The sequence below is a fragment of the Tachypleus tridentatus genome, chromosome 6, assembly GCF_004210375.1.
Source record: "Tachypleus tridentatus isolate NWPU-2018 chromosome 6, ASM421037v1, whole genome shotgun sequence".
Taxonomy (NCBI): domain Eukaryota; kingdom Metazoa; phylum Arthropoda; class Merostomata; order Xiphosura; family Limulidae; genus Tachypleus; species Tachypleus tridentatus.
The window spans coordinates 77,898,044-77,909,281 of NC_134830.1; the positions used below are offsets into that span (position 1 = coordinate 77,898,044).

At 33.8% G+C, this 11,238-nt stretch overlaps 1 protein-coding gene across 8 annotated transcripts in view; it reads right to left on the minus strand.

The window, feature by feature from the left end:
• LOC143252862 (anoctamin-2-like) overlaps positions 1–3,676 on the minus strand; it is a 47,819-nt gene extending 44,143 nt beyond the window's left edge. For all 8 annotated transcript variants that reach the window (XM_076505646.1, XM_076505645.1, XM_076505647.1 and 5 more), the window contains exons 1-2: positions 3,623–3,676; positions 3,314–3,409 (exon numbers count right to left, since the gene is read on the minus strand). The gene's annotated coding sequence lies outside the window, so the exon portion shown is untranslated. The remainder of the gene's footprint in view (positions 1–3,313; positions 3,410–3,622) is intronic.
• Between the last annotated feature and the right edge of the window lie 7,562 nt (positions 3,677–11,238).

Consider the following 11,238-nt stretch of genomic DNA (forward strand, 5'->3'; position numbering starts at 1 on the left):
CATCACAACCTGTTTAACTTCAGTGAATTAAGTTATGGCATTAGTATATCTACAAGGACACTAAATATCTTTTGTGTGTATCAATCTTGTTCACAAATGTCAAACTTAATACATGTCAAAATTTAATTAACATTTAAATTAAAATTTTCAGCTGTTTGAAATTGTAATACATTATGTATGTTACATAATAAATTGGAGACTGATATGAGATAAATTACAATACATAACAATCAACAATATAATTTATCTAAAATTAATTTTAAGGTAATAATGAATCACTGTTATGTTGCAGCCACGATTAGCTTTACTTCTCTTTAATAACTTACTATATATGTAATTAAAGCATGTTCTTTGCATGGTGAATTATTACAGTATTAACAGTAATTTTGTTACAGTAAATGTATTTACCATTAGTATTACATCTTGTCCTTAGTCATAATAATAATAATGATGTTAGTTTTCCAGCTACTTCTTATAGTTTGACTTTATTCATTACTTCCTGTACTTACACATTACATCAATAAAGATATAATCAAACACACATGTGCAGCTACAGTGAAGTAATGTTCTTGTCATCAGAGTATTTTTATTTGAAACTATGTTCTGTAATAAAGAAACAGTTGTTGCATAAATTTTAGTTATTTTTCTAATTTATTGAATCTTGAATCCACAAAGATTGGATTTCTGTGGTACCAGTACTACTGAGTTTGTTTTATAAATCTGTTTTTATTAGTACTAGCTTTGTAATTACATTTTAATTATAAAAATTAATTTACATTGCTAGCTTATTATACGGAATTAAGTCTATCATAAATCACCTAAGCTAATTATTATCATGAAGAATTACAGCCAAGAATATCACTAACTAACAACAATATTCAACTGAGGACAAAAAAAAACGAAAAAAAGTTTACAAGCAAAAATGTAAAACCGTATATTTAATTAGCAATATTTATTACTGAGTTGATTTTCATCTTTTTTATGTGGACAGCTGCCCTGTATCAGATATTCAAATTAATTACATTATGGTCTTGACTTTTATGTAGCCTTCTATTAAAATATTGTATCACAACAATTCCACATTGTACTGTTGACATCCTCCTATCATCCCTTCCTTGTAAACAGTGATGATGTAACATTGAATAAGTTCCCACCAGTGGAATGTATTATGCTACATAGCAATTAGGGATGGTACAAGGAGTGACAGTGATCTTTAGAATAATGTTGACTCTTTTTCTCATTATCATATATACATACCATATGTTTCAGCAAGTTTAAAAGCATTCAGCAATACCATGAAATCAATGTCTAATTACATGCAAAAGATGCAGCAATGCTGGAATTAAAGCAATTCCATTTAATAACATACCCATTATGTCCTTTAATTCAGAACCAATAATCACCATAAACTAAGTTTTTAAAACCCAATGTCCACAGATTCATCTGTTATTAATAAAAGCTTTCTTACTTGTCAAAAATAAATTATATACAAAGAAACTTAGCACCAATGCTACATTAAGAGTTTAGATCTCAAATCTATCCATATCTTAAGCCACAGGTTTATAGTGTTTTACATAACTTAGGTGGCAAGTAGTAGTTGATTCAGCATTATAAAGATTGTATAAAGTGTTATCATAACAGTAAAGAAAGAACTGACAATATTTCAATTATTTGAAACACTCCTCAAATATATTAATATAAATATATTTATTTTTATACATTTTTGTTCTAAGGAAGACATTTACAGGCACTGACCTTTAAATTTTGCTTCCAAAATTTACATTAATCTCTAAAATGAAAGGAGAGCAAGAAAGAACACTTTTTTCTAACTTATGATTCATCAGAATTCACGTATCTGAGTATTTTGTGTCCTATCTGATGTGTAATATTTCAGTATTGATGTATACAAAATATCAAAGAAATACGATAACAACATGATCATTTTCAAAATAATAAAAGAATGTTATAATTATCATTTTAATCCAAACAAAAATGCACAAATTTTGCCAAACATTTTGAAAATTATTTCAAACTGTCACTGCTATAGTTGTTATATAATCAGTAAAGTTTTATAGTAGACAATTGTATGTAAAATATTGTGGAACAAATAAAACTCGTTAAAATTTCATAAAAAGTAATTGATCCTGTTATGTATATGAAAAAAATTAGCAAACTATAATTGCTATGATATACCCTTTACAATTTCATAAGTTAGTACTGTTCCACTGACCTCTTCATTACACATACATTTAACATTAAGATATCTCAGAAGCAGCAAAGACTGGGAATATAACCACTATGTGGAATTTCATGAAGAAATTTTTCATGTCACACTAAACTATAAATTTTTCTTAATTAGTTTATTATAGATTCCAAATTAAAAGTATGTAAAAACTGGATTTTAAATCCATCTTTTGTGTGTAACATTTCTGTGCCAACACAAACATTTTTTCAACACAAGGATTTATCAACTAGAATGGATGTGATGGTAGACAAAAAAAAACCTATCCAAATATGTAATATTTCTTTTCTACAAAATGAAACATTTAAGACATAAGTGATTTCAACTCCCTTGATATGTTACTTTAAAATTACATCTTCAGAAATGACTGTAAATGCTCAGAATTTATTTGCATTTTACTTTACTTAATCCAAAAATGAGAAAATCGAAAGTTGTTCTCTTCTTAACACCCTTATCAGCCTTTTAGTGCAACCATAAGATCAAATTAAAAAATTACTTCAAGTGGTGGATTAATAATATGTAGTGTCACACAGCTGTTGAACATCATTTAAGAAAGAACATCATACTGTGTTTTATGGTCATGCAAAGCAAACATACTTAACACATTCCACCAGACAAAAAGGGAAATCCATGAATATACAAAGAAATAAATGTATTACAACAAAATACAGTAATAGTATAATAACTTCAGCTTTGATTAATAATATCAGTGATGCTGTATTTTGTTTGGGAGGTACAAACGATAACAAGCCATTAATGAAGATAGTTTATTAATCACATCATAAATATACTTAACTTATGTAAATTAATTAATTTTTTAATATTTTTTCGTTGAAACTTGCATATAGTTGAAGCAGTAAGACAATTTGAAGTAGAATATACAAAGTTGAAAAAGAATAATTACATAAATATTTGGTTATAATTTATATAAGTTTTAACATAATTCTAAATACTGGTAAAACTTCCATCACATTTTCGTCAGTCTGTCATAATAAGCTGACATATCTTTACAAAACAATGAACAAATACTCCTTGTAAACTATATAACGAGCTATCACTAAATTATCTTACCTCCTTCATTGGCATTTTCATCTTTATTATTTCAGCATATCAAGTTAAAACTTCCCATTGGGCATGAATTTTCACAAAGTTTACACCAACTGAGCACTATTGAAACATAAAAAATAAGATGTAACCTTACAGAGGTTTTCTTATTATCTATTCTCAATACAAATGGTATTGTGAGTAAAAATATAAATAAATATATGATTTAAAACATATTTCACACAATTCAAAAAGTTTGAAAATTTTAAGATAATAGTCCAAAAATATGTTATTCAGTAATATAAATAACTTTTTTTCATATTTTTACACTCTTACCTACGAGATAAAACTTCAGTTAAGCTCATCAAAATGTTTCACACAGAAATAACGTTTGAACTGGAGAGAAAATAACAATTCTATGGAGAAAAAAACGATGTAATATAATATATAATTTATTAGATTACATCTTTAACTTTTTTATTGCATATAAATAAATATAGTTTATGAAATCAGAAAAAAACTACTGCTAATTTGTGAAAGAATGAATGTGAAAGGCAGGTGTTATAAGTGAGTCTGATTTTATTATTTATGACTCTGTAAACTAACTTTATTCAAGGCTTTAAAAATATGCTTTGCTTGAACGATAACTATGTTACAACAAATAATTTCTACCACATCTACTTTTAGGTTTGTTTGTTTGTTTTGGAATTTCGCACAAAGCTACTCGAGGGCTATCTGTGCTAGCCGTCCCTAATTTAGCAGTGTAAGACTAGAGGGAAGGCAGCTAGTCATCACCACCCACCGCCAACTCTTGGGCTACTCTTTTACCAACGAAAAGTGGGATTGACCGTCACATTATACGCCCCCACGGCTGGGAGGGCGAGCATGTTTAGCGCGACGCGGGCGCGACCCTCGGATTACGAGTCGCACGCCTTACGCGTTTCTACTTTTAGGAGAAAAAAATTACATAAGAGAAGAGACAAGTACTAGAGGGTAAATTACACAATTTTCATACTATGGGAGCTTGAGGATTTTTTAAAGTATTTCCTTATAAAATTAAGAATTTAAAACTTATGTAACATTAATATTTTAATTATTAAACATGTTTTGATGTCACGTTTATTCATATACAATGATATTAAAGTAAGATAGTTACACTTTAAATATAACTGAAAATGTGACATAAGCCCTGTGACCTATTCTCAAAATGAGGATTAACCAATTTACCACATGCTGTATTTCATTTATTTTTAACTCATTTTGAAACAGCCCATAAAAGGTCTCAAAAGGAGAAAAGTTGGTTGGTTGGTTGATTTAGTGTGTTATGGCACAAAGCAGCTAGCCTATCTGCGCCAAACGTCCGGTAAAAAGGTAAAATTAATTAAATGTAGTAAAATACATAAAAGGAAATGAAGGTAAAACAAAACAGCATTAAAAAACAGAAAAGGCATAAAACCATAGTTGACACCTAGTCTACAATGTTAAGGGAGAAAGCAGAGTAAGAGAAGTTGTAAAGGACTCTCTCTAGCATAATGGTAATGGTCATAACCCACAAGGAAGACCAATAGGTAAGTATAAGAATCAACGTCAGTCACCTGAAGTTGGCTTTTCCAGTCCTGGTTCCGGGTTATGTGTCATAAGAGCCATTATTAAAAGGTAAAATAATAAAAGTTTAAAAAGACATGTAGAAAATTCGTAATAATAATTAGCCAAATGTCCAGTAAAAGGTAAAAGTAAAGCAAATGTAGTAAAATTCATAAAAAGAAATGAAGGTGAAAACAAAATAACAATTAAAAACATGAAATGGCATAAAAGTAATGTTGACATCCAGTCTTCAAAGTTGTAAAGGACTTCCTGTAGCAGAATGGTAATGATCATAACCCGCCAGGGAGACTAACAAGTAAGCACAAGAACCACCGTCAGTCACCTGATATTGGCCTTTCCAGTCCTGGCTCCGGGTTATGTGTCATTATAGCCAGTATCAAAAAGTAAAGTAATAAAAGTGTTAAAAGACATGCAGCAAAATTGTAATAACAACTCGACAGGACGACTAATGGGTAGTTCAAACGGATAGTTCAAACAGCAGCGTTAGTCACTTGAAGTTGGCCTTTTCTGTCCTGGTGTCGAGTTATTTAATGTTCAGGCCATTTTCCAATTTTAAATTGAACTAAAGAGATTGAGACTCTTAAAAGGGAACCATAATTAAAAAGGTGCAATGAATAAATATCAAACACTTAAATGAGACTAAAAAGATTAATGGCCATTAAAAAAATAAAAACTTTATCAAGGTGGACAGTGTTACCATCACCAATAACACTGTCCAATGTAACGGACAAACCTAGGGACAGAACACATTTAATATAGTGCCGTCGTTAAGAGTCGTAACAACGACAACAAAGTAAAATGTGGCTTACAGTGATTTCAGTGTTACACAAACTACACACTGGTGCAACAGTTCCGGATAAAAGAAAACGATGAGTGAAAAAACTGTGACCAATGCGTAGTCTAGTCAGAACAACTTCCTCCTTCCGAACCTTACGGAAGGTAGACGGCCAAAGCCCAATATAGGGTTTTATTTGGAAAAGCCTGTTGTCGCGTTGCTCACTCCAAGTGGACTGCCAGCTAGCACGGAACCGAGCCTTGAATACAGGACCATAGTCCATGTACGAAATTGGCACAGTGGTGATAGTGCCAGAGCAGATAGATTTAGCTGCCGTGTCTGCAAGCTCGTTCCCGCGAATACCAACGTGGCCTGGTATCCAGAAAAACTGGATATAAGTAGATGTTAATGAGAAATGGGCCAGTCGGTTTTGAATATCAGCGAGAATAGGGTGTGAGCCAACGTTAAGCGATTCCAGGGCCAGGAGAGAACTAAGAGAGTCAGTATAAATAGTGCAGTTGGAGTACTGCTTAGCTTCAATATGATCCAGGGCGAGAGATATGGCATACAGTTCATCAGTGAACACAGAAGCTGTAGAGGGGATTCTGCACGCAACCACCAAACTGCAAATAACCATGGCAGAGCCCACAGAGTTATCTGATTTGGAACCATCCGTATAAATTAGAATGGAAAGATTGTTCAAAAGAAGTTCAGTAAATAAAAGACGGTACTTCCAATCAGGAGTATCTGCCTTTCTCAGATGACTTAAAGAAAGATCACATTTGGGGACTGTAATAAGCCATGGTGGGATGGGCTGACCAGTGGATTCTGCAATGTTATCCAAAATCAGACCCAATTCATCCAATTATGCCTGGATGAGAAGGCCAAAAGGAGCAATGGCAGATCGTCTGTTCAGAAAAATTATGGCCCACTGAGAAAGGAAAACACATCCCCAGGTGGGATGCTTTGGTAAGGAACGAAGCTTCAAAGAATAAAGTAAAGACAGTTGCAAACGGCGAAGATGCAGAGAAGGCTCATGAGATTCTATGTATAAGCTTTAAACTGGAGAGGTGCAGAAAGCCCCAGTGCAGAGTTGAAGTCCTTGATGATGAATGGGATCCAGCACCTTTAAGGCCGAGGGTCTGGCAGATCCATAGACCATTGATCCATAGTCGAGTTTTTATCGAATTAGAGCACGATAAATCTTTAACATAGAACATTGATCCACTCCAAAACTGGTGGTAGAGAGGACACGGAGGATGTTCAGTGCTCTTGTGCATTTGACCCGTAGCTGATTTAAGTGTGGTATAAAGGTCAGCTTACAGTCAAAGATAAGCCCCAAGAACTTGGTCTCAGGTACCACTGGCAGCGAAACTTCACCAACACGGAGTTCAGGATCAGGTTGAATGCCCCATTGGCGGCAAAAGTGCATCCAAACGGTTTTAGAGAGAGAGAAGTTAAAACTGATCGCAGTGGTCCACTTCAGTACACGATTGAGGGCAGTTTGTAGTTGCCGCTCATTATATCTCATGTTTGACGACTGACACGAGATGTGAAAGTCGTCGACATAGAGCCCGTTTGCAACAGTGATGGCATTAATCTATATACTGAAAAGTGTGACACTCAAAACTCAGCCCTGAGGGACCCCAGGTTCCTGTAGAAAAGAACGGGAAAGTGTCGAACCCACACGAACCTGGAATCTCCTGTCCATTAAAAACATTTTAATAAACGTGTAAATGGCCACGTAACACATATATGTGGAAGTCTTGCAAAATCCCATACCTCCATGTTGTGTCATAAGCCTTCTCAATGTCAAAGAATATTGATACAATATGTTGTTGTTTGAGAAAGGTTTCTCTGATTGATGTTTCAAGTCGAATCAGGTGGTCCATGGTGGAGTGCTGTCGTCGGAACCCACACGGAGTGGGCGAGAGGAGGTTGTTTGATTCGACGAACCAAACAAGACGAGCATTAACCATCCTCTCTAAGGCCTTACAGAGACAGCTCATCAAAGCAATTGGACGGTAGTTTGAAGGAATATTGGGATATTTCCCAGGCTTAGAAAAAGGTAAGATAATAGCCTGGTGCCAGGCATTAGGAAAAACATTCTCCTGCCAGATCCGGTTAAAAATAATTAGAAGAATATCAAGTATCATGTCATAGTGTACATCATCAGGTCCAACAGATGTACTGCCAGACCAATGAAGGGCCATTTTCAGTTCCACCAGTGTGAAGGGATGATTATTATCAAAGAGGCAGTCAGTTCGAAAGGAAAGAGGTGAATGCTCTGCCTGAGTCTTGATGGCCAAGAAGGTGAAAGAACAAGCAGAAGTGCTAGATACCCGACAAAAGCTTTCACCAAGAGTATCGGCAATGCTCCGGACATCAGCTACCTCTTGGCCATCAGAGAGTAAGATCAAGAGGGGGACAGAATTGTAGTGCCCACTGACCTTTCGAACCCTGTCCCATATGACCTTGAAACTGGTGGTAGAAGATATGCTAGTTGTGAACTTACTTAATCCGAGATTCCTTCTGGCTTTGGCGTCTCACCCATCTAGCATGTGCATGGGCCGTTGGAAAGCGATGTGGTTGGAAAGCGTGGAATATCTACGAAAAGTATCCCAGGCCCGTTTTTGAGCCTTCCGTGCCATGTGGTCGGCAGGATTCCACCACGGATGAGAATATCGTAAAAAACGTGTCGAGGTTTTAGGGATACACTGAGCAGCTGCTTGTATAACACAGTCAGTTACTGCTGCCACACAGTCGTCTATTGATGGATGACTGAAAATGGCAGGATCAAGTTCTGCGAAAGAAGTGAATGTGGGGAATTGAAGAGAAACCCTTTTGAAAAGTGAAAACATTTTCATCAAATAGCACTTTGCACTACATTTAATTTGTTGTAGCATTTAATGATGATTAGAGTTAACTGTTCTAGTTTCTATATCTTTACACTTGGCAAAAACTACGTGACATTTTGACAATATGAGGTAGTTAATTGCTGTGGTGAGGAAGACAATTGTTTTGATAAAAGTTCATAAAAATTGACTTTTACACTTCAGATAAATAACAATGAATATATTTATATTTTAATCAACGTTTCACTTTCATGGATTCACCAGAGTTAATATATACAATTATTTGATATTAGAATATTTGTTAAATTATAAAATTGCTTGTAATGTTCTATTTCTCCAATCTGTTGTAACGTGTGTCTGACAATGTATAACTTATTATTTATGTTTCTTTATTGTACTAATATTATAATTGGTTTAAAACTGTAGAAAATTATGTGTGGTGGTTGTGAAGGGAGATAAAAGAAAATGTTGAAGACAGAATTACCAAAAAGTTAACTTCAGACATGTATATTGTTTAATATATGTACTTTTGTTGCTACAATATTTCAGGCAATGAACTTTTTCATTTATCGCTTCCTAAATAACAAGTTGGTAAACAAAAACACAAAATCAAATGCTATTTGACAATACAACGAATAAATGTGTATAACAAAGCTCACTAACATCTGTAACAACAGGACGTTGTGTGTGCATATATGTAAACATACACACACACCGCTCCCTGTATTTACACACATATATATATATATATATACACTAGTGTAACAAACTTGTGTTGTTAATACAAGTGATCACTGCTGTATTAAGTTTGATGTTTTCTTGCATATTGAAATCAGAAATAACAATGTTTTGATTCTAAATTTTAAAAACCAAATTTTCAAGGGAAGCAACAAGAATTATCTATTGTGAATTGGGCAGCTGTGTTTTGCTGATACACAAAGCAAATGTGGAAAATCTTTAAAGAAAAATTTTTCAATATTCAAGGGAAACATTTTTCTTACAGAAAGAATTGGGTAACAGCAAAGAAAAACAATGTTGGCTCACAAACAGTATTGGAAGTAAAATTAATGAGAAACATAATAAATTGAAAATTAGCTAATGTAACTCCTCTTTTCAACAGAGCTGACGAAAATTGTCCCAATACTTATAGACCCATTAGTCTTACATCAGTTGTGGAACATATTTTGAAGAGTGTGATGAAAAGAAACTTCGAAAAGTTATTAAACCGTGTGTAAAATTTTATTAGATAGCTAACGTGGTTTCACTGGTGGAAAACCTTGCCTTACGAAATCTTTTGACATTCTTTTAAAAGGTTACTATTTATGTTAATGAGAACAAGAGTATATCTGGAAAAAAGGATTGTCACAAATGCAGTTCAACCAAACTAGATTAATGTCACAAATGAGGTACCTCAGGGTTCAAGTCTTAGAACCTTTGATCTTTTTTATTTGCATCCATGACACAGATGAAGGAATGGTCAATAAATTACTTAAATGTGCAGATTACATTACGACATAGAGTGTTACTACCTGTGAAGAGAATGCTGCTGATTTACAGAAAGATTTATATCATTCAGTGAATTGGACAAATAAATGGAATATGGGATTTAATTATAATAAATGCAAAATAATGCTACTGGGTTGTCATAATCTGAATAATAATTTGGATGGGAATAATCAAAACAGTATCATGAAAAATGGTATCTTGATGTAATAGCTGATCAGTCTCAGAATTACTAGGGTTACTAGAATGGTGTGTGGGATGGAGGAGTTGTCATATGAGGAGTGGATGAAATCTCTCATACTGCTTTCTCTTCAGAAAAGAAGAATTGAAGGAAGAGTGTGATATGATTGAGGTGTTGAAGATTGTAAAGGGAATTGATGATGTTGATGCATCATCATTGTCCATACTTAGTAGTGAGAATAGTAGGGCTAAGGGACTCGAGTATAAACACTGGCAGAGTAGAAGTCACCTTCAGCTGAGATAACTTTATTTTTCTAACAAGATAGTTGGCCTTTGGAGTGGGTTGTCTTTGGATGTTGTGTCGCAGAAAATTTAAACGAGTTTAACAGAAAGCTTGATAAGTATATGAATGATAAGCATTGGTTTTAAGATTTTTAAACATTTATTAATATTTACACTTTAAACTGGAGGATGTAAGAGCCAGGAAGGACCAATAGATCCCACACTGTTCCAAACCGTTATGTATTATGTCTAATGCTTCAGACTGCAGTTTAATTCCAGAAGATTTAATGCATTTCTAATGCAACAATAAAACTTTTGCAATAATGTAGCTTCTAACTCACCTTTATTGTTAGTATTACATGCTTCACTATGGTTCTATGAGTGAGAGTATGACCATACAACATAGAAGAATATGGTATTGGGAAAACTAACTTCTAAAAAGTTCTATTCTAATACCTAACTTTGTTTTTGTTTGATTGTCCCAGTATGATTCTATTTCGGTTCATCTGTCCACTTGATTGCACACATATCTTTATACTGATGTTTATGTGTTAATGGTCGATGTTGTGTTTATTTCTGCAACATACTAGACTAGGACCAACAAGGTATAGCAAAAATATATTTTGTCTTTCTAAGAGTAACCTGATCCTGAATTAAGTTGTTGAGTTGGCTACATTACAAAAACCTGTCTGCATACTGCCTACCATGAATATCAAAAACCGATTTTAAAAGTTATAAGCTCCCAGAATTTC